The following is an 8599-nucleotide window of genomic DNA, read 5'->3' as shown; positions in this document are numbered from 1 at the left end:
ACTCTAGCAATAATTAAAAAAGTCAGATTTAAAAATTGTGCAACTCAACTTGTCATTATTAATTTAAATAACTGAAGTGTATTCAAGGAGACATTTTGTTAATTTGTTGATATTCTGCCATTAATGTCTGATAGCCACCTAGAACTACAGCAGCTCTAGATTCCAGAACAAATTCTATATGGATGACTTCAGCTTCTCTTCTGAGCATGGCTTAAATCCAGAAATTCCTTCTTCTGTCCCGCTGCCTCACTTTGCCATTCATAAGTCTAGTTTGAGCACTCAATTTTACTACTCTGATGTCTTTTAACAAAAGTAGAATTCTATTTACTTCCCCCTTTTAGCCCCACTTACCATGAGAACTCATAAATAAGAAAAACAAAAATTAAACCCGTTACTGTACATTGGTAGCTTATAGGCCCATTTACTTTGTCTAAAGTAACTCCAAATTGGTGGTCAAAAAGATGGTTCAGAGATTAAAGTGCTGACTGCACAAGTGTAAGGACTTGAGTTCAGATCCCCAGGGCTGGGAAATAAGTAACAGAGGCAAGAGATCCCAGAGGTCCATGGACCAGTTAATCTACCCATGATGGTGAACTCTAGGCTCACTGAAAGGTCCTGTCTCAAAAAAGAAGGTAGAAAGTGGTAAAAGACGCCCATTGTTGACTCTGGATTCTGAATGAGCACACAAGGGCACACTACATCCCTCATGCATATACCACACACAAGCATGCATGCTATAAATTTAGAGCATTTAAAATAATTTGTGCAAAATTGAGCTTGAAATGATGGTCACTTTTTCCAAAGAAATTTAGAAAATAGGTCTGAAACCTACCTTTAACGCATCAAAAATTCAAAATAAGCAAATCCATAGTCTTGTTACCTAGAAATTCCTTGAGAGGCAGCTTTCAACTCTTGGTTTGAAATAAACATTATGTTATTACCTATAAAGCAGTTCCCAGTTATTGGAACATATTCTAGGAATGGAGTCTTGTGAGAATTCTGAGTGCCTGTGAGAAAACTTTAAGAAAACAAGACAAGAGTCTTGTGATCTCCACTTTTTGAAAAAAAGAATTGCTCTTGGAATGTGTTTCTGTACTCCTCGCAGGGGTATTCAAGAGTGAGTTCACTTCAGCTGCTGTTTTTCACATGCCTCGATGGAAAAGCAGGTTTATGCTATGTGTGTCTCGTACTCGTGATTGAATGTCTTACACATATGATTTTCCTTAACTCTCAGAGTGTAAATTGTCTGATGCTCTGAATAAAGTTGCCTAGTGCATGAGACGTTAGTCTCATGTTTTAGGCCCTGCTCTCCCAGGTTCATGCTGTCAACTAGAAAAATAAACACCCAATCACTATGATAGATTTATTGCAATGCAAGGAAGCTACTTTTCAAGTTATTGACAGAAGAGTTTATGATATTTCAAAATATTTTTGTGGTTTATTATCAGCTTACCCTTCCCTATACAGTTGGGTACCAACCAATCACATTTTAGATATCATAACATAATTTGGATACATACCAAATAAAATCTAGGCAGAATAGAGTGATCACTGATATATTTGAAAAAGATGAACTTAGGTGTTGAAGTGGACTTTTTCCTTGGACTTAAATAAAATGCTGAACTCTGTGACAACAGAATATGAGATGGAAGTAATCCATAGCATAAAGTAGCATTAGAAATAATGCATCTATTGTATCACTGCTAAGTGTCTTCCTTTTTAAATTTAACTTAATTTATTTTTTAAAAAGAAAACAAGCTATTTTTTTATTTTACATATCAATTCCAGTTCCCACTCTTTCCCCTCCTCCCAGTCCCTCCAACTACACCCTCACCCCACCCCCATTGACTCCTCAGAGAGGGATAAGGCACATTGCTTTGGGGAAGGTTCAAGGCCCTCCCTACTATATCTAGGCTGAGCAAGGTATCCATCCAAAGAGAATGGGTTTCCAAAAACTCAGTATAAGCAGTAGGGAAAAATCCTGGTGCTACTGCCAGTGGTCCTGCAGTTTGCCCCAGTCATACAAACTGTCACCCACATTCAGAGGGTCTAGTTTAGTCCTATTCTGGATCCTTCCCTGTCTAGCTAGAGTAGGTGAGCTTCCATTTCCTCAGGTAGACTGTTTCAGTGGGTGTCCCCATCATGGTCTTGACCTCTTTCCTCATATTCTCAGTTCTCCACTTTTCAACTGGACTTTGGGAACAAAGCCCAGTGCTCTGTTGCAGCTCTCTGCCTCTGTTTCCATCAGTTGCTGGATGAAGGTTCTATGGTGACATGTAAGATATTCATCAGTCTGATTATAGGACAAGGCCAGTTTGGGTACCTTCTCCTCTATTACTTAGGGCCTTAGCTGGGGTTGTCCTTGTGGATTTCTGGAAATTTCTCTAGTGCCAGGTTTCTTGCTAGCCCCATAATAGCTCCCTCCATCAAAATATCTTTCTTTGCTCTCATCTCTGTCCTTCCTTCATCTTGACTATCCATTTCCTTCAAGTTTTCCTCCCCTTCCCTTTCTTGTCCTCTTTCTTTCTTCTGCCCTCCCTTCTCCCCCCAACCCCATGCTCCCAATTTTGTCAGGTGATCTTGTCTATTTACCCTTTCCAGGTGGATCTTTGTATGTTTTTCTTAGGGTTCCATCTTGTTGCTTAGCTTTTCTAGGATCATGGACTATATAGGCTTGTTATCCTTTGTTTTACAACTGGTATCCACTTATGCGTGAGTACACACCATATTCATCTCTCTGGATCTGGGTTACCTCACTCAGGATGCTTTTTTCCCCTAGTTCTATCCATTTGCATGCAAATTACAAGACGTCATTGTTTTTTTTTTTCTGCTGAGTACTACTTCATTGTGTAAATGTACCACATTTTCTTTATCCATTCTTTGGTTGAGGGGCATCTAAATTGTTTCCAGGTTTATTACAAATGATGCTACTATGCACATAGTTGAACAAAGTCTCTGTAGTATGATTGAACAACCTTTGGGTATATGTCCAATAGTAGTATTGCTGGGTCCTGAGGTAGGTTGATGCCCAATTTTCTGAGAAACCACCATATTGATTTCAAGTGGTTGTACATGTTTGCATTTGCACAAGCAATGAATGAGTACTCCCCTTCACATTCTTTCTAGCATAAGCTATCATTGGTGTTTTTGATCTTAGTTATTCTGACTGGTGTAAGATGGTATCTCAGAGTTGTTTTGACTTGCATTTCTCTGATAGCTAAGGATGTCGAACATTTCCTTAAATATCTTTGTTCCATTTAAGACTTTTCTGTTGAGAATTCTCTGTTTAGCTCTTTAATTGGATTATTTGGAATTTTGATGTCTAATTTCTTTAGTTCTTTATGTATTTTGGAGATCCGTCCTCTGTGTGATGTGGGTTGGTAAAAATTTTTTCCCATTCATTTGGCTGTCTTTTTGTCTTATTGACCATGTTCTTTGGTTTATAGACGCTTCTCAGTTTCATCAGGTCCCATTTCTTTATTGCTACTCTCAGTGTCTGTGCTACTGGTGTTATATTTAGGTCTCCTGTGCCCTTGCATTGAAGACTACTTCCCACTTTCTCTTCTATCAGGTTCAGTGTGGTCAGATATATATTGAGGCCTTTAATCCATTTGGACTTGAGTTTTGTGTATGGGGATAGATATGAATCTATTTGCATTCTTCTACATGTTGACATCTGGTTATGCCAGCACCATTTGTTGAAGGTACTTTCTTTTTTTCCATTGTATAATGTTAAAATTCTACCAAAAACAATTTATAGATTCCCCATCAAATCCAAACACAATTTTCACAGACCTTGAAAGAACAATAATCATATCTATATGGAAAATCAAAAACAAAGCACCCCAACCCCAGTATATCCAAAACAATCCTGTACAATAAAAGAACTTCTGGAGGCATCACCATCCCTAATATCAAGCTCTATTATAGAGCTATAGTAGTGAAAACAGCTTGGTATTAGCATCAAAACAGACAGGCTGACCAATGAAATTTAATTGAAGACCCGGATATTAATCCACACACCTATGAACACGTGATTTTTGACAAAGAAGCTAAGTGTCTTCTGAAATAAGTGCTTTAAGTATCTGAGCAGAGTCAGATGCAATAGCACATATTTTTAATCCCAGCACTCAGAAGGTACAGGCAGGTAGATCTCTAAGTTTGAGGCCAGTCTAGTGTATACACTACATAGTTAGCTTTGGGATAGCCAGTATTACGTAGAGAATTCTGTTTAGAAAAGAAAAAAATAAAAGAGAGAATCTGAACATATCTATTCTTGACCAACAAAGCTGTATTAATTGCTTAAAAAGCCATGACATGAGAGTAAATTTTTTTCCCAACAAGTCAGAACATATAAAGAAAGGAAATAAGAAGCATGGTTTGAACTTTCAGTTTAAAATATGGCCAAGGAAGCCAAGAACTTCTATACTAGCCTAAAACAATCTCTTGTTTTTCATAGTGATAGTATTAGTATTATGGAGATTAGACATCAAATTGAATTGTGCAGACTATGAAATTCTAGCATGAGTTTCATTCACAGGCCCAAGTCATGTAAATGAGTGTCACTTGGAAGATATGGATCTGTGAACATTTAACATAGGCACCGTTGATGGAAATAGCTTATCTTTTCAGGTCTCAGGAGACTATTCTCCCCTGTGTTTGAAAGCCCACGTATACCTTTACCAAGTACAGGTCCTTGCAGAGGAAGAGCCGTGCTCCTCAAGTTGCACCTCAAGCATGATTTTTTATAACTAGACTCAATAGTAGGGCCGTATCTCTGTGTCACGTAAATCCAAATACAAAGTCTTGCTCAGTAGAAATAATTTGTGTGCAGAATGCTGGAATTTTGACAATGCATGACAGAATAAAATTTAAGGATATTGGACCACGAAGAATGTAATATAATATCATTTCAGCCCATATTCACTGATCGATATGGGAGCACTTACCAAAGGTTCTCAATTTAATGTATTAGCTGTGCAGCTAGAAGGGAGGGGAAACGTTTTCTTGTTTGGTTGAATGAAGGTTAAATTCAGTGACAACCTATACATGCTGAGTGAAGATGCCAGAACTCCTTGGAATAATAGAACCCTGGAGGTATGGAGTTGGGATATTGGAGTGTATTTACCATACATGACATGTGTGACCACTACACACATCTCCTGTGCCAGCCTAGACACTCTACAGTAAGGGGAGCACAAGCTTTCTTGAAGAGCTCTATTTTGACTGCCCTCTTTAAAATAAATGGTAGCATTTATTTTCCCAAAGCAGGAAGGTCCTACTTAGACATGCAGCAGAGACTAAGTATTAATTGAAATGTTTCCACCTACAGGGATATTTAAGGAAAAGGGATTCATCTCGGACACAGAATTTCATGCTGTGTATGTATTCAAACAATATATGTTTGACTATCTATTGTTTCCAGTTTGAGAAATGAGTAGATAATTAGGGCTAGTATAATAAAGTACTACTGGTTATACTAAAAAATAAAAATAAAAACAAAAATTAAAAAAAAACTACCTTGTTTCTTCTCAGTTCTGAGAAGTAGAACTTTAAGATCAGTGTATAGGACTGTTGGTTTCTCCTCAGGTTCCTCTCTTCAATGTTTCTTGGTCCATCTCCCCCTCTTCTTTCACACAGATTTTCCATCTTGCTTGGCTGCTTTATTCTCATCTTACAAGAACTGTATTAAGGCCTACACATGGTCTTAATCACCCTTTTGAGAAACTGTATCTTAAAATACAGATTTATTCCAAAGCACTAGGACTTCATATACGAATTTGAGGTAGTACTAGCCTGTAACATCTATACTGATTTATGAGAAACTGACTATGGTTTTATCAAATGATGGAAGACTTTGGATAAATTAGAATTGGAAGACAAGGAAGAGGAGCATTAATGCCCAATTCAGAATAGTCACAAAGTATAAAGATAATTATGTCCCTCCTGAATGTCCATGAAAAATCATTTGGCGCAGAGGACACTGCATAGTTAGGTGGGTAAGTGTATACACCCCTGTATGGATACTAGAAGGCCTCATTCCTTTATTAGTTATCGCAGTACATGCGATAACTAATAAAATAAATATAAATAAATTGTAAGATAAAGTAATGATAGTATAAACATTATAAATTATAAAATTATAAATATAATAAACTATAAAAATAAATAATAAAATTGAACAAATGATAATAAATAAAAATCAGTTGAAAGAGGCCATGTAACAGAGAACTAAACTCTTCATGAGCTTAACAGCTTCCTCATTCAAAGGCTCAGCTGCCGACCACTGATATCTCTTGTTTCATGTGCCAACATCAGATAACAGCAGGAACCTATGGAGAGTCAGTAAGCCTTGTTGTATTGGTCAGTGACTGAATATGACTATCAAAGGTTGGGTGGAGTTTAGAACTCACTGGATTGGAAATACGTTCTGCAATAGATTTACTTCTCCTGCCTATGCCAATCTTCATTCCTCTGGATGCCTTGATGGTATTCATGATCATAATATACTGTTCTTTTCACTTTTTAGATATATTTATTTTATTTTATGCATATGAGCATTTTACCTACACTACATACACCAAATGCATGCTAGTGCTTGAGGAGATAGAGAAGAGGGCATTCTCCACCCTTCTCTGGATTCTTTGAAACTGAGTTAAGGATTATTGAGAGCTACCGTGTGGGTGCTTGGAATTGAACCCAGGTTATCTGTAAGAGCAATAAGTGTTCTCAACCATCGAGCTATCTCTCCATCCCTGTACATTTCTCTGTATGCAGAAGAATTTCAGAGATGGGTTTATGTCTAGGAATCAAATAGTCTTATCATGTATGTTATCACCCAGAAATAACTGGCCTTCTAAAGACTCAGTTCAGACCTGATACAGTGGCACATGTCTTTAAACAGTGTTTGGGGGGGCAGAGGCAAGTGGATCTCTGCTAGCTTAAGGCCAGACTTGTATATACAGTGAGTATCAGGCCAGCCAGGGTTACAGTTAGACTTCCATCTTTAAAGAAAATAAAACAAAACAAAACCAAAGGAAAATTAGGTTTAGACTGTAGTAAAAGCAACTCCCTAAAGAGCTGATGCTTTACTTTGGAGGACATAGTACATGACTTCATACAGAGATCAAAATAAGATGTGTTATCTTATGTAACAAAATTATATACATCTAGGAATCCAGAGGTAGAGGAGTAGCTTTTCTCTTTCTATAACTTAGTTATTTTTATTAATTCTTTGAGGATTTCATACAATATATTGTGATCGTGTTGATCATATTTGTTTCCCATTCATCCCCTGGACTCCTTGCAAATCCACCCTCTTCTCTATCCCTTTGAATTTCATTCTCTCTCTCTCTCTCTCTCTCTCTCTCTCTCTCTCTCTCATAGCCCACCAAGTCCATTTTGTGGTGCTCATACGCTCAAGTGTCTGGGACCACTTGAGGGGGATCGTGGTCCACCAGGAGCCACACCCGTAAAGAAAACTGATTCGTTCTCCCCCAGAAGCCATCAGCCACTGTCGCTCCTCAGTTACAGGCAGAAACTCATGAGACCCTCCGCCTTCCATACTGGAATTCTGATTGGCTTGTTCAGGTTGTGTGCCGGCAACCACAGCTGCTTTGGGTCTATGAGTGCAAGATGGCCCATGATTTTCAGCCATTCTGATAAGTGTGTAGTTACAGTTCATTGTGGTTTTCACGCGCGTTTCTTTAATGATTAATGAGACCACAAGCACAATCAAGCTAATGGCACATCTATCACCTTAGAAAATGTCCTTTATGTGTGCTTCTTTTCCATTCACCTATCATTTTTTTCCTTTGGAAAAAGTATGATTATTAAAATCTTTTGCCTATTTTTTTAAAATTAAATTGTTCTGTTAAGGAGTTTTGAATTATTTACTCTGAATGCAGGTTCTTAACCAGATGTATGATTATAAAAATTTTCTCCTAGCTTGTGGCTTTTACTTTCATCATTTCAACCATAACTTAACACTTTCATATTTATCTGTTTTTTTTTATGTGGAAGGGTGTTTTGCTTGACATGTGTCTGTGTATTCATTTGTGAACAGTGCTAGTGGGGCCAGAAAAGGATGCTGAGTCCGCTGTAATGGGAGTTACAGACGGGTTGTTAGTCCCTTGTGGTGCTGAGACCGAACCTGGCCCTTCTGCGAGAACAAGTACTCTTTATGTCTACACCATTGCATCGGCTTCTCAGGCATATCTTTTGAAGGATGAAATCCCACTGTGCAGGGATCCAGATCACCAATTCTTTGATTAGTGGATTATGCTTTTATATATAAAACATCATTGTGTAACTCAATATCAGTGTATTTCTTAAATTTTTTCTAACTTTAGTCCTATATTTGAGCTTGTCTATGTGAATTAATGATTACTCAGTCAGTTACGAGAGACAACAAGCTAATAGTTAAAAACTGCAACATACTCAAAGCCATTCTAGGTTTGAACATATCTAAAACAATCGAACTCTTTCTTTTGCAACTTACCTAACATTCATTTGCTGTCTTCTATCAAAGAGAGAAAAATCGACTAATACTGACTTCCAGTGATGGCTGAAGTGTCAACACACAGGTACAACACCTAGC

The sequence above is a fragment of the Microtus oregoni genome, unplaced genomic scaffold (assembly GCF_018167655.1).
Source record: "Microtus oregoni isolate MIOR12 unplaced genomic scaffold, Mior012 000014F_ref0000157, whole genome shotgun sequence".
Taxonomy (NCBI): domain Eukaryota; kingdom Metazoa; phylum Chordata; class Mammalia; order Rodentia; family Cricetidae; genus Microtus; species Microtus oregoni.
The sequence above is the reverse complement of the archived record's forward strand: the minus strand, read 5'-3'. Positions refer to the sequence as shown.